Raw genomic sequence first — 27,164 nt, 5'->3', positions numbered from 1 at the left:
GCAATCAACATCCAAAAAATACTAAAACTATAACAGTTGGAATTTTTGCGCTCAGTAGAAAACTGCAATATTACACAAATTTATTGTTTATAACAATCAATATACTCGTATTTCTATCAAATAAAAATTGTCTTTAAATACTAAATAATTTCAGTATTTAATTGTTTTGCTTATCATTGCACAGTAATTATCGGCCACACTTTATTCGATTAATTTCAATTAACTGGCGTTAAGTCAACATTCATCAGGCATCGCTTACATACATACGAGCACCCATCCACACACACACAACCAGCTAATGTGTGACATGCTCTCCCGAGCATTTTACCGCAAATGTGTGGCTTGCCCTTTTCACTCATCATTACATCGCTACATCCTCTTGCTTGCACTACGAGTAAATGGTTTACCGTTATGACTTTTGCAGCTTAATTAAACGCTTGCACATACATACCTAAATGCATATTCGTATATTTATATGTACATACATACATATGTATGGGCAGCAGTAATTCAATTCAAGTGTTCACGTGATCTTTCCAGTTCATAGATTCGATGCAGTTGCATGCACAACTCGAGAATAAATGACTGAGTTATCGATTGTCGTGTAACAAGATCACCAAACTTTACACCGCCATCACCACTACCGTCAATCGCGATAATAAACGATAATACGCACAAAACAATTTTTTTGTTTTGTTTTATATTTGGAATGTTCGCTAACTCGCATTTCTAATTCATTCGTTTAATCATAAAACGAAAAAAAAAACAAATTACACGATCAGTGCACTATCGATGACAATTTATTCAAATTTATGCAATGCAGGGCGTTGTAACAGTAAACACACGCACATACTGTAAATGCAATAAAGATGAGCGCTACTTAATAGGTTTCTCTGTTCGATTGCCGTTTGGAGGCTCTTCCGACAAACGAGTTAACCAGCCGTATGACAGCGCAATGAAGCGCTAGTTGCGCGTTTTGATTTCCGATTATTTCCGGATAAAACTCGATTTTTTGAAAATAATTCCACTAAATGAATGCTGGGCAGTGGTGGTGGAATTTTCCAACGCTATTAGTTACAAGTTTATGAGTGTGCATACACATCGCGCATTTATTTGTTGTATTTGTATTCAATAGAAAATGTGTTGCGCATTTGTTATTCTTAACAAGATGTTTATATACGGTTAGCTGTTAATTTGAAGAAAGAGTTGATTAGTTAGTATCTAGTCGAAGATTATTAGAGTGCAACTCATTCAAGCGACTTACATTAAAATAGATAAGAAATGTTTATATATATTTCAATTGTATTCCATGGAGGATCATATCCGTAAAAATATTCAGAAAACAAGTTTGGATAAATAATGAATTTGTTTAAGAATCTGCAATCCGCAATTTAAAATCACTTCTGGGCGAATTATCAAGCGTAAAGGAAGCATTTTTCTAGCCATCGGGTGGCTTAAATAATGCTCACCAAATTCACAAGAAAGTATTGTTTTGTTTACCCTCAAGCAAAGATGCTTGAAAAGCATTAAAATCGACACAAAAGTCTCAGCAAAGAAATTTAGTAGGGATCTTAAGTAAATTTGATGAGGATCGCAAAATCAATACGGAACAATTCTTTGTAGACCAACAGGCTTGAGTGAGCTATGATTTTAGTCAAGAAACCGTTATATAAATTTAGACAAAATATTGGTGAGTATGGTAGAGGAGGGGCTGTTCCTGAGAAGAACACAAATAAGCTTGAACCATTGCACTACTGAGGAGCAATAATTTTTTTATTTTTGTTTTATTTATTTAGAAACCCACAAACTTCGAAGAGGTTGTGATTTTACGAAGAAACCTCTTTTACTGAAAGAGTATTATGATCCAAATACAAATTTTGAGATATACATAAGTAAATATACAGAAATGAGCAGATGCTCCTTTTTTATGTTGTGTAAAAATTGATAGCGATAGATTTTAGGAGCCGATTTCTTATTATTTCCTCCGTTGCGCAACCAGGTCTGGCCGGACCTTTTTTGACTTTGGACGTGAATTTAACATATTATATTTCTTTTATAGCTGACGATTTGAGCTACCTGGTTTCCTAACATTTAATTTTCTATCGGCTTAAGGATATAACTTTTAAAAAAGATCCTCGAACAAACCGAAAAAAGGTATTTAAAAAGTTATACTTTCGGTTGGGCACCTTGAGTCTGACTGGGTCCCTATATATTTATTTACATGCATTCGGGAATTACATGTATAGGAATATGTAGCAAATACGCCATTCATTTTAAGTATCGCAGATATATATTTTTAATTTCTTACCTTTTTCATTGGTTTTGGACTGGATTGAGCTACCTTCAGGTGCAAAAAAAAAAGGTTTTTTTGGTTTTTTTTGGTCTTTATTTCGACCTACTTCGAAGAAGGTTAAAAAGAATGGCTATATATGAAATGTTTTTTATTTAATGGATTTGGTGAAAGGCAAGCAAAACATTTACAAGAAATTTTTTGGCGTTGTTGATGAAGCTTTTTGCTTCCTTGTAGGTAAAGACGACAATCTCTCTTCGCTGTGAATGTATCGGCTCCGGTTGTTTGGTTGACTACAATATTCCCAGGGATAGTAACTGGGTTGTTGAAAAATGATTCCTTAGCCAAACGAGTAGTGAATTGAGAAATAACGGCGTCAAAAAATTTCGTCTCGCAATACTTTTTGTGAGCCCAATCAGCTTGCAGATACAAAACGCTGCCAATACCATGGCATTCAAAGTGTTGTAAAAGAAAGCAAAGGTTTATCAACTTGTTGGCCGTTTGATGTGAAATTTGTGACCATTTGATCCATGCAAACGAAACTCGCTATGAGATTGTGATATTCTTCCAGAAGTTGAGCGCTATACAATTACGAGTATATTTTAGTGCAGTTAAATTTGTAAATAATTTTTTTTTTTAGTTTTATTTACAATTATGAATATACGCTATTTTTTATAATTAAAATAATAATTAAAATAATAATTATAAAAAAAAACAATTTTTTTTATTAAAAAAAAATATTCAATTTCTCATGCGCTCATATTTATTTTTCTTTATTTTCAGATCTTTCCTGCCTTTTGGGTGATATTCGTAGCCGTTAATTTTATTTAATATATAGTTAATGGAAATCACCAAAGCACACTTCTGGGTCAAATAGTCTAATCAGGTGAGTTTAATTGGCATAAGAAAGTAAATTAAGCACTAACAGAGACAAAACTTTATGAAAAAGGCATTTTTTGTAAATTAATTTCTTTCAAAATGATCACTTAATTTTATTAAGGTAGATTAATTTCAAGCCGATAGGAATAAAAATGTAATACGTTGCAATAGTAATAGATAGTAATTAGCTAGATGTTTCTTATTCCAAAATCAAATGCTGAGAAATGCATTCCAATAATCACCTTAAGATTTGGGCTCAATTCTCTTACAATAATAAACTTGAAAATACTTATCCATACGCCTTAAATATCTTTATTGGTGTATTGGTATTACAAAGTACTGTGATAGTTCTGTCAAAACGTCGATACATTCTTTTACTGTCTTAGAGTTAATTTTACGCGATTTTAAAGCTTTCAGGGCCGATTGGCTATCTGAATATGTGAGAAGTAAAGAAGGTATATTTCTTTCCAAAAACATATAGCCACGATCATGAACCACAAATGCAGCCAATATCAAAATATGAAAACAAGCTTTTTATACACAGAAGTTATCAGCCTTACAAATTTATAGTTATAACTCTAATGCAGCCTGCGAAGAAACCATCGTATTTTTTTATGGCATATTCTAAAAGTACATCATCTTAAAAATATAAATTCAAAAAATCATAAAGATCGGAGCACTAGAACGAAAGTTACAGACCGTGGAAGCGCGCGAGCTTATCCATTAATGAAGTGCACGCAAAACTTTAGACGCGATTATCTCAAAGTGGTGTTTTTTGAAAAGTACCGTCGCGGTGATCATTATTTATCGAAAACTATTTGACCGATTTACATAAACTTTTTTTTTAATTATTCGAAGTTACAACTTCGTGAATCTGAACGGTTCACTTTTTAAGAATATTTACTAGTTCCCTGGAATTAATTTTTTTTTTTTAATTTTTCAGCCTCTCAAAAATCGACTTTTTGGTGCAAAGCGGTTTTCATATCAAGAAAAAATTTTTTTGGGTAAATAAACCGTTCAGATTCACTAAAAAACATTTTACTACAATGATCATTTAATTTTTTTTGAGTTGAGCTGCTCATGCGCTGCCGTGTTCACCGCAAGCCCCTTCTAAAAAACGGCGTTTCGGGGGAAAGGCGATATCAACAATAATTAATAGCATTTTTTAAAATAAAAACATCAAAATTTATTCTTCGAGAATTACCCTTCAGTATGATATATGCCTCATTTGAATAAAAGTTTTAAAAAATATTAAAAAAAAAATTATGACAATCGTCCATTTTTTCGGGCTCACAAGGTGTATAACCCCATAAGGTCGTACTGACCGACATCATCAACTCTTCTGTGTGTTCTGAAAGCGCTGGTAGCTATTGCTCTATATCTTCCCTCCAGCCAATCAAGGTTATCAAAAAGAAATCATCCTTTAAGTACAATAGATCGAATTAACTATTGCAATGACACGACTATACTTCAAGTAATTGCATTGTCTTTTCGTTTGCAAAGCAATACGGAACCCACTTTTCCAATTTCTTCACCTTGAGTATTTCCTGAATAACACCAGTGCATGCCTTGAATGTTGGAGCACTGCACTGAACAGTTGCTGATGAGATCCACAGTACTTTCGATTGTAGGTCACCGATAATAAGAACATTGGGAGGAGAACCTATTCCAAAGGAGAACCTAACATTTCCAATAAAAAATTATTAATTATTAATAATTAATAATCATTATTATTTTTTAGCGGTTTATTAATTATGAACGGTGTACTTTCCTTTTAGCGCAGATATCCATGCCCAAAATCGTTTTGATTTCTTGACTTTCTGCTACAGCGGAAATCCCATCATTAAATTCAAAGCAGTACAGTACCTCGCCTTCAACACTAATATAACTCGCAATTGCTCTGATTTGAAAAGCGGGCATTTCATATTGAGCGATTTAATACACACACAAACTCGTACGTATGTACTATATGTTCGTATAATAAAAACCATCTCATTTCACCACATACCAATGCTACGTTCTAATCATATTTTATGATCGGCTTAATATCAATCATATGAAGCACGCGAAGTTTGATCTATTACTACTTTTAAAAGTCTCTGCGTAGTTTGTATGAGTTAAGAAGGTGGGGAGATTAGTGGGTTCAATTTATTAGCCATTTAAAATAAATTTCTATACTTCATAAAAAATCACGACAAAAAAATTGGCTGATAATACACCGAAAAGCGAGAAATAATAATATAATAAATTACTCCTTCTTATAAACTCAGAAAAACCGGCGAACGTCTAACGTCATTGGCTTTGAATAACCAAATACAATTGGTTGATTGCGGTGACGGTGATGGTTGATTATTGCGATTGACTTTCCCCAATACTCACACATAGAAACACCTGCAAAGGAATGCAAAATTAATTTGGTTTTATTTATTTTCGTGATTTCATTCACTATAAATAAGGCAGTAAGAAACATAAATATTTATAAATATTCACAAGATTTTTTTTTCTTTTTTTTTGTTGAAATACTCGATTTGGGATTCGTGTTGTGGCAAATTATTAGCTTTTGGAGTTTTTTCTTCGATTTCGGTAAGTTTGAGATCTATGCACTTTTATATTGGCGTCACGTTATAGGTCTTCTCATACAGTCTCTGAAATAAGGTTCGAGATCGACTAATTAAACTACTACTTAAGTGTAAATTAAACGTACCAATTATTTGCGCACCTCTCAATGCTTCTTTCGATAGCTTCGAAAACATGTCAAATAACCAACAGCTCCATGAAAAGTTTCGGGCAAACACTAGTTGCTCAACTAAGTATTTACATACACTTTGGACTGTCTGAACATCATACTGATTTATGGCCTTGCGGGGTTTGTAATCAGGAAGACGTGATGACTTCCTTACTGGCTTCATAAACCTGCCAGCTGTAGTGAATGGGCCTAAAATTAACTCGAATGTCTCTGCGACAGGTTGCAAGAGACTCTAAAAGCATACAAAAATCACTAAGCGAGTTGAAACATTTACATATATTTATAACCGACAACTACCCCAAATGTCTTCAATCTAGAAGACCTAGAAACAGTTGTATGAGGTGGAGAGTTATATTTTAGATTTACGAAAAATTCTTTATTCTTCTTTCTTTAACCATTTCTTCTTCTTCATCTATTCTTACTTTCTCTTTATCCACAAAATGATTTATAAATCACCGAAAACTTGATTTCTTTTAAAAATTTTGCCTAAGAAAAAGTTGTTGTTGTTGTTGTACAGTTCATCAAGCCTTGCAGGCACGGTGAAGTAAAAGGTGATCGTCATAGGCCCCAAAACGGGATGCTGTTTAACGAGATGGGTCCACAGAGAGAGGAGTGTAAAATAAGTGGGTATAAGGAGTCACGTAAATAAGTGATTAGTAGTAAATGTATGTAATCCTATAATGCGGCATACTATTTTCCTAGGCTTTCCCAGCCTTTCGTAATATCTGCAATTTGTAAAGGGTGGTTAAGTTTTAAAGGCCGGTATTGATTTTGAATAAAATACAACTTTTTAAAAAACTATTGTCATTTCTCTTTACTATGATAATATTGGTATGGCTCAATTACGTATGAAACAAAATATCGGTCATAGGTGGCACACCTCTATCCGATGGTTCAAATTTTCGATGACGCCGTTAATGTGCCGAATTATCTCATTTAGCTCTTGCTGGCTTATCGACCTGTTATCCACAAATAACCTCAAAGAAAGAAGTCCAACGGTGTCAAATCACATGATCTTGGCGGCCAATTGACATCGGCGCGATGTGAGATTATTCGGCCATCAAATTTTTCGCAGTAACTGCCTGGAAAATATACGGCCCAATGAGGCCGCTGGCCCATAAACCGCACCAAACAGTCACTCTTTGTGGGTGCATTGGTTTTTCGGCAATCAATCTTGGATTATTCGCCCAAATGCGGCAACTCTGCTTATTGACGAATCCACTGAGGTGAAAAAGTGCCTCATCACTGAAGAGGGTTTTCTTCGAAAATTGGTCATTCACTGTTGCCATTTCCTGCCACCATTCTGACCATTGACGACGCTTGAAATGGTTAAGAGGCTTTAGTTCTTGAGTCAATCGCACCTTATAAGCGTGTAAATGCAAGTCTTTATGCATAATGTTCATCAACGACGAGCGTGAGAGGTGCAATTGTTGGGCACGACGACGAGTTGAGATGGACGGGTCTTCAACCACACTATCGCGAACAGCAGCAAATTTGCTGCAGTACGAGCTGGCGGAGCATGCACTGGTGTTTTCACATCTCCTACAGTCCCGGTTTGCTCAAACTTTTGCACAATTTTTCCGATTGTACGCACATTTGGACGATTAAATAGACCGAAAAAATCACGAAGTGCGCGATATGCATTTTGATTTGAACACCCGTTTTCATAATAAGTCTGAATAACTTTAACGCATTGCTCGATTGTGTATCTTTCCATGGTTCAAATTAAGTTAGTTAGTGAAATTGAAAAACTTGACGTTGAGGTGTGGTTTACATTCAACATCGGCCCTTGAAATTGAACCACCAATTACCCAAGGCTTATAAAACACATGGCTAACTTTGTGTGGGGACTTCCAAAACATTGGGGACATCTCTGAGCTCGATAAGTAAACAAAATTGGGCCTAAGCTATTCTCTTACTAATTTCTGGCCGTTCTGCTCTTTATATATACCTATTAGGCCGGGTCGATTTGTGGGGAGGCAAAAAAATCGCCCATTGCTCTGTGAAAATCATATTCTAGGGATCAAAATAAGAAACTTTGCCGAAGGAACCATACCTCTAAAACGAATTCTGATGTCCCCCAATTTGGGTCGAACTTTGTAGTTTATTTTCTCACCATTTTTGTGATATTCTGAAATGATTGTATGGGGAACCCCCCAGTCGAGTTCCAGGGGGTGTGCCACTGGCATGGGTGGATCGGCCGTCCAAAGTTAGTGGGGGTCGGTCATACATTTAGACTCGATTGGAGCACTCTAAATGGGTCAAAGTGGGATTTTTCGTTCGACCCAAATTGGGGGACATCAGAATTCGTTTTAGAGGTATGGTTCCTTCGGCAAAGTTTCTTATTTTGATCCCTAAAATACGATTTTCGCAGAGCAATGAGCGATTTTTAAATCGACCCGCCCTAATACCTATACTCCATTGCCCCTAAGCTAAACAGCTGTAGTCCATAGAATATAATGTGAAAAAATCTAAGAAACTCCAAGAACTATCATCGTTTGCGTTCAAATAAGCCTGCAGTAGCGACTAAATCCATACACCGACTAATCTCATATCACATGAAGATATGTATGTATATATATTTTCTGGGGCTCATTACGTCACTTTCATCATCTTACAAACACCCTTATTTGCATACTCCCTCCTATACTTATACCACTATTTTCAGTGAATTGTTTGAAAACATTAAAAACGAATGCACTCCATCCATTTAGTCCCGGACTTACTTCACAGAATATATATATGTAGATATGTACACACATACTCGTATATGCTATGTTTATGTCTCAGTTCAACGCCAAGTGCAGATTTCCAAAGCAAATCGTAAGAAAATTTACGATTTGTTCAGACTGCCTCTTTAATGGACGATTTGCTGTTTATTTAATTTTTTGTTTCACCTCGTAACTGCCATTTAATTTCGCCGCCGTTAATTTTCAGTTAAAAATAATACACCGAAAAAATGCCATTGATATGTCGTTTTCAGTTGATCGACTTCTTCAACGTCACAGCTGATTGCATTTTACTTCTCTAAAAATAGAATTTTTTAATAGCTACCACAAAGTGAAGGGAAATATTTTTCGGCATTACAAAATATGCTTCATTGAGCACTGGAAATACTTACATATATGTACGTGTATGTATGTGTGCACGTGCATAAAAAGTACGAAAATAGCTTTGGTCTTAAAACAATTGCTTATTTAAAAATAAGAAAAAATGCATTATGCAGCAATGTGCAATTTATTTGCTATATCCAGGTTGGCCAAGAGTTTCACTTGCATATAATATGCAGATAGTTGCAGCAAGGGGTATCATTTTAAATTGTTGAAAAAAATTAATTCGTAATTTATGGTATTTTTGTTTAAGCCGAATTATAGACTAATGCAATTAATGGTGGAATACATTGTTGCCATTCCGGCTCTGCAGGTATAGAGTATTTATTAAATAAGAGCTCGAATTGTTTCTTCATATTGTTTGTAGTTGGGGGAAAAATAAATCCTTTAATTTTTCGTAAAATCTTTACGCAAATAGCTCAAAACTGTTTTAGGGTAGATCTTTAGCTTCTGAGCACTGCTACGAATACTAACATATAGGTCATTTTCGATTATTTCTGTGATTATATCGCCATTACCGGCATTTCTTTAACATCAAAAACGCCTAAATGGAGTCGGCGAATCGAAGCGAACTGTACTGTAAAATTTACTGAATTTCCATTATTCCATTTCCATCAATTATTAACAGCCCGTAGCTCACAACAGAATAGAATGAACAAAAAACAGCGAAAGAATTGTTTTAGTGTGAAATGTCACCTTAATAACGAGCATACACTTTAAACAATTTGATCGTTATATCACTTTGGGGCTTCCTGGACTGGTGGACTATGCACTTCCGCCTACACTTGCCATTACAGCATTTACGACCCTCCTACCATTAAGGGAAGAGTGGTAAGACCGACCGAATCCATCCATTTATATACAGATGGCTCAAAGCTCGAGGCCTGGGTGGGCTGAGGTGTATACTCCGAACAACTGGGGATCTCCCTCAGTTTTCGGCTCCCCGATATCCGGAAATGATATCTACATTTTCACTGATAACCAAGTGACGATAAAATCCTTCACAAAATAGGTGACAGCCTCCAAGTTGGACCGATGAGTACATTAGACAATGGCATAGGGAAACTCTTACAAACATGTAAGCTACTCATCCTTGAAAAAATTATAAGGAAAGCAAACAAAAGATGGCGTAATGGAGCCACCTGCAAAATCGCCCGTCAATTGTGGCCGACTCTAAATGCTAAACGCACACAATCTCTGCTAAGCCAAAATAAACACAGTCTTAGCACATAATCTGGGGACACACGCCCAAAGGATGGGTGTGCAAACACATGACTTCTGTAGAAGTTGTCTAGATGAGGACGAGGAAGAGACAATCTCGCACCTTCTGTGCCATTGTTCTGCTCTATCCAGACGCAGGTTTACTATTCTAGGCAGACAATTTTTTAATGTGTTGCAAGATCTCAGTCTGCAGTACTGATCAGAGATATTCTAAAATTTTTGAAAAGCACACACTGGTTTTAGGAGTGATAGAGACAAACTCCCCATGCGGCATCATAATGGGTCATGAGCCTGAGTGTGCCCCAAGGAGCAACCGCTTCAACCTAACCTATATCACTATAGCGATCAACCCATAAAATAATATATTCCTTTTTCCGTAAACTAATATATGGACTGGCTCTATCTCTTATGTAATCACAGAAGCAGGTGGCATAGCGCATGATTCGATTGAAGCGACCAATTGAAGTCACTATGTTTTGCACAATAATGACATTTTTTCACGACTTATTTAACATGTAACGCCGTTTTGTTGACAGTAAAAGACGCATATAGCTCAAGCTAAGCCTCTTCAAAACACAAAGGAGTCACCATTTGGTGGGATTTTCAAGTCCGAAGCATCTCACAAGTATATGCCTACTTGTTCAAAACAGCCTATAGTGGAGGGCTAGGGCGATATTTTAGTTGCCCATATTAAAGGGGAATTAAATGGGTCCAGCAAGACGATGCGTCTTCATCTTATTAAGAAATGCGCCTGTCAACTGGTCGCCTAAACCATAAGATTGGAGTACTATTTAGTTACTTTGAGCTGTTTTTTTTTACTCTCTCAAGGTAACCCTTTTTGTCAGGCAATTCATTAGAGGAAAATAACTTTTTTGAAATGAAATAGGCTATTTTTTTATCGTTTATTCATAAATTAGTGTAATGAATTTAATAAAACAAACAACTTTATAATAAATTTATAAATTAAATAATTGAAACTTAAATTAAATAATTTAATAAAACCAACAACTTTACAATAAATTTATAAATTAAATATTTAAACATTAAATTAAATGATTAAAATAAATTAAATAATTAAAAATTCTAATATAGCTTCGATTAATGAATTTAAAGTCCACATTCACTATTTCACATTGAAATAACAGTTCGGTTATACTGTGAAGAGGTGCAAAACTGTGCAAATGTGCACCTCTTTTTGATCCTCTAAAAGGCGGAATTTTGTTCTAACGAAAATGTGCACCTACTTTTGATCCTCTAAAAGGCGGAATTTTGTTCTAGCTCACAATGGCCAGCAATTGATTTATTTGCCATTCCTTTGATTTTGTACTTTTTATTTAAAAGTAATGTTACGCACCTCTGAAATAAATATGCTATACCTCTAAAAACAACACCCGTTACAGGCATTAATGTAGCTGGCACAACATAGCGGCCGAAGCATTAGTAAAATTCACGTAAAAAACGAAAACAAAACTGCATTTGGCAGACGTTATTACAACATTTTAATTGAATTGCAATTACCTTTGCCATGGTAAGCGTTAAAAAAGAAAAAAAATCAAAATGCAGCGGCTAAAATTTAAGCTATTGCCTAACAATATTTGCTAGTACGGCCAGTGCCTGCGAGTCAACCGCAGCCACATTTGCATATTTTAATTTGTTTAACTTTTTTTCGCTTTCGTTGCTGCGGAAGTTGCGCATTTAAGTTTCGGTATTTGTTGTTTTTTTTTTTTTATTGAAATTTTTTGCAGTGCGGCAAAATATGAAAAAAAAAAATTAATTAATATTTGTGTTTGTAATCTTTAGCGTGTCTTTCCTCACTTACAAACATTTTTTGTTGGCTCGCATTCTAATCGTCATGAAGGTCTGCTTCCATGCCTTACTGGCTGCCTGCCTGCTTGTCGCTTGTCTGCTTTGAGTTGCCTGTAATTTTTTCATATCTACACACTTCAAGCCGTTTTTCTTCCCAACATCGTTTTCTCTTATTGCAACATTTATTTCACAAGTCGCAAATTAAAGTATCTTACAGCTACTGGCAGTCGGAAGCAAATGGAAGGTGTTAAAAAATGCAATAATTATTTTTGCGGCAAAAAAAAAAAAAATACACTCTGCTATGAACAAATATTAACTCAATTAAAGGCAAAGTGTTAGAGAATTGTAATTTCGCGCTGGCGCTCCAGTGGCGCTGAATGATGATGCAGTGTACGTGTATGGGTGGGTAGAGGCATTTATATGCACATACGTACGGACTTACTTATTTCAAATTGATTAATTTATGACTTTTGATAAGATCGTTATTGTTTTTGCAATTGTCTACTAACAATCTAATTTGTAAACAAATAAATTATATACAAGTCTTAGTAATTTATTTACTTAATTACTTAAACATTTCCTATTTTACTGGGATTCACTTCCGTTATTATCTTGATGATAATTATTGAAAATAAGAACAAAGAAAGAAGTAGGTTTGCGAATGATTAGAATATTTGTCGACTACTGTTTTATGATGAGTATTTGTGATATAAATAAATTATTATTACAATCAGGCTTACTGCTAAATAAAAAACAAAAAAAACCACTAGAGAAAAGGAAATGAAAAGGCATTTCAGCAAATCAAAGGTGTGCTTAAATTGTGTTGTATACTGTGACAGAACTAAAAATATTCTACATAAGTTTCTGGTCAACTGCCAAGTACAGGTATGTCGTAAGTTATTTTCCAAGCACTCAGGAATACTTGCCAATTGTATAATACTTAAGGCCTTAGTTATATGTCTAGTTTTAGTAGCAGCTGCCAGATGAGTCGATGGCCTCGCGAACAAGTCTCGCAAGGGCCATTCGTGCAGCCTGAAATTCTACAGAGGAACTATGTGATTTTTGGAAAGTACACAAATGAGGTAGCGAAATTCCTTATTAAACTGAAAAGATATATCACAGAGGCAGCGTATATCACAAGGCAATATGCATGAAGACAACATATGGCCATCCCGCTCTAGGCATCATTTCCAATCCAATATGTGTCCGCTAATTAGCCGGGTAAGACAGTAGAAACAAGAGCTTCAGATATCCGGGTAACGAGCAGTGCGAGTAGCTCGAAATTTTCGAGCTTTTGAACTATTCGAACAGCTAAACATGAAATTGACAACTTTATTTTCCAACGCTTCTTAAGTTTTCTAGCGGCGTTAGCACTGTGCATAAGAAAACTTAAATAATAAAACTCAAAACAACAAAAGTGCTGACAAAATAATCAAAAGCACTGCTTGATATACGAGTACCCGGCCTCACACTCGAACATTTTCGGGTAATGGCAGTTGTGCGGCTATTCGTTTCTCAATTGCCCGAGCTATTCGAAAACGTGCGCACAAAATCGAGAGTTTTAATACTCATAGAAACCACTTTATTAGTGTTCGTCAGGCTTTTGCTGTACTCAGATGGGCATAGTTGCTAATCAGATGAGCTGGGAGAGGACATGTTACACTCTCTAGCGGTCAGCAGATTTTTCGAGTTCATTATAGAGTAGGCGTAGTTTGAGCATTGGTTCTTAACTGCTTTTATATGCGCTAAAATTTATTTCATTCAACTTGCGTTTCTGCTACATTTTAAAGTAGGTGCGAGTGACTTCTAGAGGCTGGTTCCTAGAGCAACGTGGTTGCAGAGTCTTGCTTTCTTACCGCGCCAATAGTCCAATTCATTTTAGCTTGGGAACAATTTTTTAGTTTTATCAACATTTTCTTTAACATCGAAAATTCCTGAACGGAATCGACGAAACCAAAATTTCATGGAATTAGTTATTACATTATCGGCACCATAAACACCATTCACAATTTCAGCGGCCTGGTTTGCATTTTCGCCTTTACCAAAGGAAAACTGTTAAATGTACCGAATTTTCTCTTGAACTCAGAACTGAGTGGAACAAACAAAAAACAGCAAGAAAATTTATTTGGTATGATATGTCACCAACTAGCATAAACTTGAAATTCTTTGAGCGATACTTTACGAGATATCGTTCACTACAGCCATCTAGCGAAAAAATAATAGATTTCTTTTTCCCCCAAAACTATATTAATATATCCGCTTTGTCTGAATACTTCATATTTCTGAATCTTTCCTACAGATGTTAACCAGCGTCAACTACATTTCCTATATTAGAGCTATCAATATTGAAAACCTGCTTAAGGCAGTAGTCTGCTTTAGAAGCCGAAAAAAAGCGTTTTTTTAGCAATTTTTTTTGAAAGGGAAGGAAATGATTGCGGTAAACGGAATTTTAAGACGATAGTGTACTATATTTAAGGTTTAAAAAACAATGTTTATTTTTAAAAAATATTGAAATTTTTTAAAGTTGTAAGTATTTTTCTGGAGCGCCTGGAGTCTGCACTTGTAAATCGGTGCCGGTGATGGAGGTCGTGCGATGCATCTGAAACAGTCGAACCAAATTTTTTTTTTAATTTTTATAAGTTTCTTTTCTTTATGAACTAAAAAAATACCGAAGAAGTTATAAAATTCCAAATTTTTTCGAAGTTTGAAGAAAAAATTCACTTTTTTAAGAAAAAAAATTGACTTTAAGTTGCAAAACAAGTAGTTTAAATAATACTTTTGTCCAACTTTTTTAGTTCAAATAGAAGATAATTTAATACTGAAGCTAGATCACTTTGGTTTTTTTCGATCGGACATATATTCTTTTTGCTATCGCCGGCACCGTTTTCTAACACTTGTGAAAATGAAAACTCGAGAAAACGCGCTTTAAAGTCTGCCTGAGCATTCGCACCTGCTCGACGCTCGGCCACCAAAACTGCTCTAGCTTCGAAAATATGTCGAATTGGCCTCTGGAATTTTAAAGACATATTCTTGGATAGTTTTGGAAGAGATTTAAAACAAAACAAAAAAATCGATTTTTTGAAGCCTGTAAAGCAGACTACTGCCTTAAATGTCTGCATCTCTCTCTTGTTCTTATTAACATAAAAATGTTAACTTAAAAATGTTAACATAAAAATGTTAACCTCTAAATGTTGCTCCGCTGTCTGAGAATTCGTACATCGCAAAAATTTTAGACAAGTTTAGAAATTACTAATGAATTTTAACACTTAGTAGCGCATTCACATCCAATTTCCTCAGCTACAAAAATAATCAAGAGAAAAAGCTTGAACAGAAAATAATAATAAACTACCCGAGAAAATCAGAAAATGAGCAATCAACGGCAATTGTTTGATGACTTCCGAAGCACATTAAAAAGCGGGTGCTACGCCGCTAACAATCGACCAAAATTTACACATGCATAAAATATTACAAAAAAAAACAAAATCACATATGTTAAATGCATGTAACTGACATGTATGGTTGCTATTGTTGTTCGTGCGATGTTAGGGAAGCTTTGGTTGCTTTGTTGCAATAATTCTAATATTTGCATGACAGCATCGATGTAAGCAAAAATAAAACAAAATTATAACTTTCCACTATAGGTGCAATTTTTTACAACAAAATCAACAACATATCAGCTAAATAATACCAATAAGACAAAATATAATGAAAACAAGTATGCAGTAAAGCTTTCGAGATCACAATTAAAGTTGCCTAATTCGCAGAAAAATAATTTTATTATAGGAATTTGAAACATGAAATTGCCTTTTTGAAATAAAATTATAGTAATGTACTATTTAATAATCATAAAAAATAAAATGATAAAAAATATGTATTGAGAAGCGCTGCACGCAATTTGTAGTCGTTAATAACTCGCTGCACAATTTGTTACTGCTACTTTTAATGCATGTGCATGTATAATTTTTTTTATTAATATTTCTGTTTTATTCGCCAGTGATGGACTGACAATAGTGTCGATCGCCTGCCATTGTGAGTGGGTGGTCTCGCGCGTTCAGCAACAGCGCGCGAGTGCAATTAAGTTCCGGAAAGTCAGTCAATCGCATTCACTTGCTATTGTAACAGTTGTGGACAGTTGGAAAATCTAATTAATATTAAATTTATTGTGAGCGCATGCAAAATACATATGTATATCTGTAACTATATACATACATACATACATAGATACAGATCACTTACATGCATACTTTTATGGTTGCACGGAAAGCTCTGCGAGACTTTGTGGCGCTTTTCCTAGCTAGGAGTAGTAAATGCGGAATGCGCAATTTCAACGACTACAACTAAGTAAAATATGAAACAAGCACTGTAGCAAATATTGTATAGAAAAAATTGTCTCAAAAGAGGTGAAAGTCTTTCTGTTCACAAATAAAATATCCATTTTTTTTTTTATTTTAAATTTTAATATTAAATCTCTACACAAAACCTTTTTCCCACAGAAATTTTATGTAATTACTAATACGCCTACATATTTAAGTATGTAAACAAATGGGACATATACATAGACACAACGGCAAATTTAATGAAATTTTTACTTAGGTCTTAAATTTCAAGAAAATTTTAAATCTTTTCTGAGTTCTTAGATTTCTGCAAACATTTAAGTTTTTGCTGGAGTCTTGATTTGCAATACAAAAGAGCTTACAATTCTATCAAAGTCCAACTTTTCTAGAAAAAAAATTGTTTTCTACAAAAACCAATTATTTTCCACGGAAGCTTTATTTTCTACGTATAAATTACATTTTCCAAAAAGTTATTATGCAGGCAGCTTTATTCCCATGTAGAAATTACATTTTCCAAAATAAATTTTCCAAAAATTAATTTTGCAGGCAACTTTTTTTTAAAAAAGTATGCAATAACGGTACATTTTTTCTGGGAAGTAAAAAATCTTTTTTCAAAAACATTAAATTTTTGTGGCAACAAATTTTCTGTAAAATACCTTTTTAGAAAATTTATTATTTGGAAAAAAAATGTACGGTTATTGCATTTTTTTTTTTAGAAATAGTTGCCTTTACAAAATTTCGTTGTATATTTTTAATAATCAAATATATATGTATACACTATACATTGCGCCAAATTAATCATCTAACTTAGTTTTTGAATAACTTTTTTTACTAAGGAAAACATTTTTTTTGATTGCTGGAAATCTTTTTTTTTACCTTCCCGCACTCCATTGCTTGCCTGTTTTGTACACTGCAGCTGTGTAGTCCACAATTATAAATCTTCTTTCTGCAGGTGATTAATTTTGCGCCACCTTGTATTAAAAAAGTTTTCGAAATTATTTAAACTTCAAAGAAGGACTATGCCTTGAAGCATCATTAAGAAAAAAATCCTCGCTTACACCAATTAGATCAGCTGGGCCTCACAAGAAGTTAAATAAATTCATTTTTCGTTACAAAATTTTGAAGTCACTTTGCAAAAATTACACACTTTTCGGTAGCGGGATTAATTTTGCGCACCATCGTGTAATCAAATTAAAAAATATTTGTTTCTCAAGAAAAAAACAAACAAAAAATAACATTTGTTCGTTGCTAATGAAGCTTTTGTAAACCAGATTTTGCGTAAAACTATAAATTTTAAGATCAGAGGTCCGGTTAAAAAAGGTGTAAACCCTTACAAAAACTTCAAGGAACAAAGGTATTTTTTTTTTTAGGAAAAAAATATTGAAATTATGAATGGTGTTTATGGTGTCGATACTGTAACAGTTCAACAGCTAATTACGTGCAATTTTGGTTTCTTCGATTCCGTTCAGGCGTTTTTGAAGTTTAAGAAAATGTGGAAATGTCGACAATGTCGATAAAATTACTGAAATAATCGAAATTGACCGGCATGTTACTAGTCGTAGTATCGACCATAAAACAGTTTTAAACCATTTGCCCAAAAATTTTACGCAAAAATAATGGATTTCTTTTTCGCCAATCTAATATTTCTTTTTCTTTGATACTTTGAGTACTTCAGCTCCTTAGCACCAGTACTTTGATTATTCGCAAAAATGATGGCTGTAAATTCCATTCGAAATGTGGCAAATCAAACTCATACAATTTCCCCATAATTTCTTTTTTTAGTCACATGCCCATTTGCTAGTATTTCACCCATATAAAATATGAAATCAAAGCTTTTACGAAAATAACGATTAAAGCTTGAGCGCATTATAAATGATTAATGATTAAATACTAATCATCAAATCCGAAAGTGCTCGTAGAATTGGGCTATCTGCCGTCAAATGCCCAATAAATATGTATACATATATATATGTGTGTGTGTGTGTGTGTGTATGTAGAATTAATAATAAAGAAAAAATTATTTCGGCTGGGTGTAATAAAAAATCAAAACCTTAATTTATATTTCAAGAAAAAATACCGTCACTATTTCGTCGTGTGCACGCAAAACCAGCTGGCAAAGCGCGATTATCGTCGTTTATCAGTCATTGTTGCAAAAAAAAGTGGTCATTCGGTGTCATATTTTAATGGGCTTGACACTTTAATTCTTTGCGATAAGCAAAAGCAAAGCGGAAGAAATGCTCACGTAAAAATATGAAAGCAACTTTTTTGTTATCTATCAAATATTGGCCACTGTAAATTTTTCATTAATAAAAACTGTGTATGATATACGTAAGTGTGTGTGTATGTATTTACCAAATAGTAACGAGCCACGCTGGTATATATGTGTAGCGGTCAACAGATACTTAGCCCTTCTAATATTAGCACATTTTAATTTTGGCCCAATCGATCGATCAGCTACTGCCTATGCTTTAGTTTTATTTAAAGAAAATATCTGCCTCTTTAAAAATACGTTTTAAAAGTTATTAATGAAAAAATATTGGCCTCTGTAAAATATGCAGATATGTAAAAGTGACTTTTTCAACGAAAGCAACTTAGACAGTTATTGCCTATCTATCTGCACAAGTGCTCGTAAAACTCATTAAAAACCCAATGCTAAGGTCTACATTCAAGTAAAAAATACAGGTCGGTTGAAAAGTATTGAAAGCGGCATCCACTTATTACCCAGTAAAAGAATTAATCAAATGGCTCATTTTAATATTTCATATCTTATTCGAAGACACAAACCACTTGATTGCGATCTTTCAATGAATTCTTCGCTTGCAAACCATTTGAAGTTGACGTTTCAGTATATTTTTTACAAAGTAAGGAACCGAAAATCATGCAATCATAAAAATTTTTGCTTCATAATGTTTATCAGCGACGAAAATTCATATCACAATAGAGATTATTTTAAATGAAATTTCGCATGCTTTTATTTTTGCCTTTTGACTTTTCAACCAACCTGTTGAAAGCTTATATCAGTTTTTTATTATAGGATTTAAAGCAATGATTAGTCAAAATGAAATGAAAAACCCATTTGCAAACATTCATACAGGGCACTCGGGAAGGGAAATTTTAAATTAAAAGAAATTTTTGATTATAGAAATGTGACTCATTTTTTAATTAATTTTATACTAAACACAGACAAAAACTAAAGTTGATAGCTTAAAGAGATTTAAATAAGGTTTTTACCACCACCACTGCCCAGTGCAAAAGCTAATTAAAGATTGGCAAGTCGTAGAGCCAGCTAAAGATAATCTTGGGGTGATTAGCACTTATTCTCATTAGGTAAGGTGACTTCTTTGCAAGCAAATATGTAGGCTTAAGAAATTTATAATTAATGAGATTAAAATATATAAATTCTTATTGCTTTTCTTTAATTTTATTATTATTTATTAGATATATCAAAATGCTTATATCTAAATATAGAGGAGTACTAGCCGCCAGGGCTTACGACTCTTTCTTTAAGTATATAATACCTGTGTTGATTTAGTTCTAATTATGGATCTTTAATTTTGAAAACATAAGAATCTATCAAAGAATCTATGTGTGCGAGTATATACGATGTTGCGCGCAAACCTTGATATCTGCATTCAGGAGCAAGAAGTCCACGGGAGAAAGAATGCAGAGGTGCCGCTATCTCGCTCTCAGCAAATTTACAGAATCCGCCGATTTGCTGTCTTAATAATATTGTACACAATATTTGTATTTATTTTCTTGTTGTATTGTTGCATTATTTTCCATTTGTATTGCTATCCACGAGCGAAATTTCCCCTAAAACGGCGTTCTCTTCATCATTTATTGTTATGTCACAGCCCGCATTACTCTCACGTTCGTCACAATCTTGTAATCTATAGTTCTTATAAGAAGTCAATGTTGCTGCAGCGCATTGTTGGTAATTAGTATTATTAACATCCGATTTGAATGAGACGAGGCATCGGACTTTGCACTCCTTTTGTTTGGCTGAACTACCGTACACCTACATAATCTATCCCCTGTTCCGACTGTCATACAAGTACTCGTGATTTAGAGAGCAGAGGAGAAAGTAAGGTATTTTCAATGGATAAATAACGACGAATGGATGGACGAATTAGCGAAAGCCCAAGTGGTTGTTGATAGAGACGATCAGAATGCCTGATATTTTCAACCCTCAGCCAAGGTCAAATTCATGATCTCGCAATAGTCGATTTGAGGCACAAGAATTAGATACTTGACTGTCTCTCGCCTAACTCGTAAGAAATACTCCAAATTATCCAATGCGGGGATAAATAAATTTATCGACCAATCCGCATAGGGAATAATTTGTTTTGCCAGTAAAAGGCGTATCTCGGACAAATAAAGCAAAAACAAAAATATAAGAAAGAAACAAAATTCTAATTTGGAACGACACGGAATCAACGCGGTTTTTTAGTGAAATTTCACAGTTATAGTCAAATAAGTATCATCATCAATTATCATTAAATGGGTTGATGAACAAACAAACATTACAAAAATCTTACAGAGCGTTTACTACTTAGTCCCACCTCCATAAGTATATCAGAAGTACATCACTCACTGATATATAAAAATCTGCGATAAATACATATTTTCAAATATGTAGACACATTAATAGGCACTTGTACTTGCTATCAGATATTCTACAAGTGGTTATAGGCAGCATTTTTTTAGCACGGAGCCAATACTGAAGTCAAATGCTAAAAATATTCAACAACTTGTCAAACTGAGTACCAAATGTCTGCGATGAGATCTTGACTAATCAATTCTTTGGAATAAAACCGAAGATGTTTGGTTTGTTGCCGGTTAAGTTTTTTAAAAACAAATTTATATTTTGTATGTGCACTTGTAATTAATTATTAGAACGTTAATCACGTGACTAAAGGCACAGCTACTTAAATTGTTGTTAGATTTTGATGGCGCTCTCAAGTTGTATGTGCGAGTGTATGCGAGAGTGTCTAAAAATTAACCAGTTGCAGAATACTAAATTGGCGGTGCATGCTATACAAATATGCTTCCATTAACTCATCAAACGAATGCCATCTCATAAACAAAATCCGCCAAAATCTACTTCAGTATAGCTCCATAAAAGTAGTGTGGGTATCTGGACACACAGGCATTAGAGGTAATGAGATTGCGGATAAAAGAGCCAAAGAAGCTGGCACCGAACCTCTTCTTTTTTTCGATTACCCCACAAATGCAGATATTCGTAAACTCTGCAAAAAACAGCAGCACGTTAGATGGCAAACAGAATGGAGTAAATACAAGCATTTCTATAAAAACTGCAACCCCGATGGTGCACGATCGACCTTTCCTGTAAACCTGCCAATCAAAAATATAAAAAATTTTGTCAGGCTAAGAATTGGACACGCGATTCGGCACCACCATGCCCCTCTTGCGGCGACTGCAACCTCACAGTATCTCACCTGCTCGATGACTGTCCAGAGAAACAACACATCAGGACAGCTCTATTTACTAACACTAAACTATCTGATCATCTTAAGTTTATTAATGCCACCAATGTTAATATTCTATCGCAATTCGTATCCTTATGTAAAATAAGCATATAATTTAATATCCTCACATCAGTTATAAATATACACATTTATACATCTTTCTGTGCTAAATATTATCACCTAAGTATGTAAAAAAAAAAAAAAAAAAAAAAAAAAAAAAAAAAAAAAAAAAAAATGTTTCTAGCCGACGGCCCTGGCAGCCAGTGCTTTAGATTTAAGTGGAGCAATTATTTATAATTGTTTCTCTTTAAATAAATAAATAAATACAATATAAAATACATATGTTATATATATGTACGTACTTAAATAATGCTTATTTATAAACGGGATGTAAGCTAAATATATAACAACAATTGCATTAGAGCTGCCTGCAAAGTTGCGTGACAATTATTTGGGCACTGATGCTCCACTAGCGTAACAGAAGGGTTTTCCAATAACAAGTAAACTGAAGAGACAGAGCGAGCTGTAAAGTGGCGCGAGCATAATGTTCCACTAGTGCAGCAAAAAACAAATGTAAAAGCATCCTGTAAAGTGGAATGAGCATAATGTCCCACTAGTCCAGTAACAAATATATGTTACATTCATATGTTAACCGTTTTAGTTTTGTTTAGCCGTAAATAATATTAAAACTTTCGTGTGTTTAATGAAAATATGTATATGTGAGAAAATGATATGAGCGCAGCATATGTATGTATGTTGTTATTAGTATTAACCGCTGTTGCTTAAGAAGATACTTTTTTGAGTTCTACTAGCTCTCAAAGCATCGGTTCTCCAAAGAGTAAAAATTTATTTCAAATAGTACTGGCTTTCGCTTTCTTCTATGCTTCTTCGAAGTATATAAATCGACAATGTCGCTTATTCATGGATGCATTTATATGTATGTATGTATATTACATACTTATAAAGGGTGGTTAAGTTTCAAGGGCCGGTGTTGATTTTGAAAAAAATTCAAGTTTTTTAAGAAATTATTGTCATTTCACTTACACATTTCACACTTCAATTACGTTTGGAATAAAATATCGGCCAAATGGCTGCCCATCTCCATCCGATGAAGCTAAGGCATAATTGAGGTTTCATGTCGTTAATGTGCCGAATTATCTCATTCTTTAGCTTTTGAATTCTTGCTAGCTTATCGACTTACACCTTTTCTTTAAAATAACCCCAAAAAAAGAAGTCCAACGGTGTCGTTGACGATAGGTGTGGTTCACATTCAACATCGGCCCTTGAAATTTAACCACCCTTTATATTGTCAACAAGCAAACGTCATTATCGAAATTCATTCTATTGCGTACATACACTTCGTCAAATAACTATAGCGCAGGAGTTAATTGGCAAATTTTGGCAATTTATTTCTTTCCTGTTTAATTTAAATGAATTGTTTATGAAAATGCAGTGCATTCTACTACCTATAAGTCCAAGATTTAAACGTTTTGTGCGAATTTAAAAAAATATAAAATTTTTTTTTCGAAAATGGAACACCTATGTATTAGTCAGAATTTTTAGAAAAGTGTCGGCAGCCCTTATATGGAGAAAATACAAACACCGGCAAAAAAATTGTCAAAAATCAACGCGGTTTTTGTACCACTTGAACCTTGCATTTTATTGCACCAAAATTAAATGGAATTAGAAAATGGCATACTCGAATTTTTTCTAGACATAAGACTCATTAAAAAGTGTGAAGATTTATAAATTTTTTTTTAATTTTCTGAAAGCTTTTTTTGCCAGAATTAATTATAACTCCATAAAAAAATTATTAAAAATGAAACAGCAAACAAATAAACTGGCAAAACACCCCAAGCAGTTCCTTACAAAAACATAGAAACGCTTTGTTGATTGCCTACGAATTTTTAAAATGAAACAAAATTTCTTTTAATTACTATACCTTTCATTTATCGCAGTTGTTATTTTAGTTGCTCCGCTTGCTTTCGGCATCACTTCTGTGATTGCGCGCCGCACTGAGCGCCAACTTCCTCGCTTATCTGGCGTACACAGCACGCGTTTCCAAACTCATTTTTGCATTTCACATTTATCAAAAGGTTAAATGTACAAACCTGCATACATATTTACATATATTCATATTTAACTGTACTCGTCTGTATAATAATATCATATTTATCTCGCACACTTGTCACTCATGCGTATGACTCACTCGTCAGCCTGCTTGCAGTCGGGCACTTACAGGCAGAAATTAAAAAGTGTTAAAATACTTCATATACACATTTGTGCACTTGTATGTGTGCCACTATAATTTATGCCTGTGTCTTAAGAGGGCTATTGACTGTGCGAGCGTAATTAATACAAAAAACAAAAAAAGCAATTTAACTAAGATTGTGACACGTAGTGTATTTTAATAAGCAGCGGCGAGCATTTCAGTATTCTGGTAGCATCACTAACTTATCATTTTATTAATATATTATTACTTCTTTGTGAGCAGCTATGATTTTCAGTTATTTACAAAATACGTCAATACTTCCGAGAGTATGCAAAAGTGAATATGAAGTAATTAATAGTTGGTGTAAAATATTGCATATCGTTTCAAGTAAGATAAGTTTTATTTCAAGTTGCTTTCACGAAACAAATGAATGATGTAGCAACAGCGCACCTTTGTAATGTGTGAAAAGGGTATTTACTTAATTTATTAGCTTCGAATATATATTTACATACATTTTTAGTTTAACCACTGTGAGCCAATTGATTATCACACTTGAAATTGTCGCTTAATTTTTATATCGCTATCTCTGCGTCCTATCATGCCACTTTATAACGGTATAAATCAGTATATATTACTACGCACTCCTGTTTCTGCTGCTCGCTTTGAACTTTAGATCATCTCATTACATACATGGTGTTTTATTTTGAAGCGCGAAACTGAACATAGAAATGTTCATTAACATAAGAGACTAGATGTATATATATATATATATATATATTATATAAATTGTATAGTATATACAGTATTAGTATTAGTATTAGTATGTATAGTATTAGTATAGTGTATATGTATATGGCGTTTAAACGCTTATACTATGCATTTGGTCAAGCGTCTCCTCCTATTTGTGGTATGCGTCTTCAAGTTGTTCCACAAATGGAGGGACTAACAGTTTTAGGCCTCCTCCGAACGGCAGATGGTAGCAGTAGCAGCAACACATTCGGTATTTTGCCATTGCTTGCCGAGCGGAGACCGCTAGTAGAGCGAACTTTTGCTATCATTTGGTGTTTCATGCTCGGAATTTCGAACTCGCATCTAAACATTCGGCTACCTAAGGTACCTCTTTATTATCATATTTACACACCATTCAAATTATGCAAAGATTTTTAGAAAATATTAATTGAAAAATTATCAAATTTTACAGCGGATGACTCCTACATATTGAATGTGGGAATAGAAACTTAAGCCAGGAAATTTGTTTTAAATTGTTTTGGCGAGGTCGAACCAGAGGGAAACTGGTTGTGAATGAATTGGTTTGAGGAGTGTGCTAAGATATGATTGGTATCAAGTGAAGATGTTTCACAAATATAATTTATTTTAATTCCAAATTTCTTGAAGTTCGAGAAGGAACGGGTTGAAAAAATAATTTATTATTAAAAGCGCAATACATAGGTTAGGTTAGGTTACGTTATGGTGGTATGTCGGTTTGTACGGCCAACTCACTTAGACCTTATAAGTCCCTTCTGATACCACTGTGCGACATGGGAAATGCACAATACAGACTCGACAGGTTTGATTCAAATATATGGCACAACTGTTAATAATTAATAGACAAATAGCATCTTCGTGCTTCTAGTATTTTTTTTTTTTTAATATTTTCGAATTTTACTTTTTTCTTATATTTTTTGGTAACCAAATGAATTTTAGTCTAATTAAATGCAATTGTGATATAATTAGCCGATAATACTTTAAATTTCAAGAAAATATGTACATAAAATCCATGTAACTGTACTCAGCGAATCATGCATGCCATACCTATGAAAAATTCATTCCACTTCTACAAAAAACACCCTTTTCATTATTAAATGCCTCGTGCCATGCTATTCACCAAACCAAAATCAGATAGCGTTCAAGTGGATTTCTATGTAGATTTATACGCACACACACATGCATACATGCATATAAGTATTTAGATTTTAGTTACCAGAAAAAGTTTACTTAATCAACGTCATATCAAACATACTTGTGGTGAGAATGAAAAAATAGTAATGAAAAAAAAAAAATAAATCAACGCGACGCTCACACTTCAGCACGATCGCAAACGTGTACACAGAGAGAGATAAACACCGTGTAGTAAAAATTTAGACAATTTCACAATTTATCAAAATGCCGCTCATTGCTGTTCAAGTTGGTTAGAAGTGGTTGCTGTTGTTTTTGTAGCAGCATAAACATTCCCCTTATGTGTACGGCGAGTGCTGCTGGAGTGACAATTTCACAATTTATCAAAATGACTCTCATTGCTGTTCAAGTGGGTTAGAAGTCGTTGCTGTTGTATTAACTTTCCCCTTATGTGTACGGAGAATGCTGCTGGAGTGGCAGTACTCTTTGCTGGATATAAATCCGTGTCGTTCCGGTAACGTAGAACCGACTGTTGTGGGAGCGACTCTACAATTGGTCTGCAGTATTGGCTTAACAACATTAACTATATATGTAAATGTGATCATTTAATCGTAACTACGGATGCCAAAATTACAAAATATTTATAAAAGGTCATAAACCTTTACATAGCCAGGACGGAATTGAAAGTTGAAAATAGGAAGTAATAGCGTATAGGCTAATACTTCGCCAGTCATATTTTCTGCAGGGTATAATATATATATGTGTATTATTCTGCAAATCATCTATTTAGATAGCGAAAAACTAGCAAATAATATCTGCCTCTCTTCAATAAATAAAAACAATACTACAAACATGCATCTGCACATAATCTTCGACTATGATAGTATTTTTTTGGTTGCGTATACGACGAGTACAACCGGAGACGGTAATTTGATTTCATTGTATTATTTTTGGTTTTTCTATAACAGCGTTGACCAGTCAAAGTATAGTGTGCAAATCAAAGAACTTCTTAACATTGATTAATAAGCAAATGCAAATACATACACTCATACTCACTTACATGCGCTTACATACATACATTCTTATTTTATTGCCAATTTTATTATCGCACTGTTTACTCTGTGGCCGTGTATCTTTGGGAAATAAATATTCAACAATTTTAACTACACCAACAACAATAA

The 27,164-nt window shown here is 34.1% G+C and overlaps 1 protein-coding gene across 2 annotated transcripts in view; it reads left to right on the top strand.

The window, feature by feature from the left end:
* LOC128857767 (UNC93-like protein) overlaps positions 1-27,164 on the top strand; it is a 135,053-nt gene that overhangs the window by 53,038 nt on the left and 54,851 nt on the right. For both annotated transcript variants that reach the window (XM_054093516.1, XM_054093514.1), the window contains exon 3: positions 3,074-3,176. The gene's annotated coding sequence lies outside the window, so the exon portion shown is untranslated. The remainder of the gene's footprint in view (positions 1-3,073; positions 3,177-27,164) is intronic.

This window comes from Anastrepha ludens, chromosome 3 (assembly GCF_028408465.1).
Source record: "Anastrepha ludens isolate Willacy chromosome 3, idAnaLude1.1, whole genome shotgun sequence".
NCBI lineage: Eukaryota > Metazoa > Arthropoda > Insecta > Diptera > Tephritidae > Anastrepha > Anastrepha ludens.
Note: the sequence above shows the minus strand (reverse complement) of the source record. Positions and strands in the feature narration are given on the sequence as shown.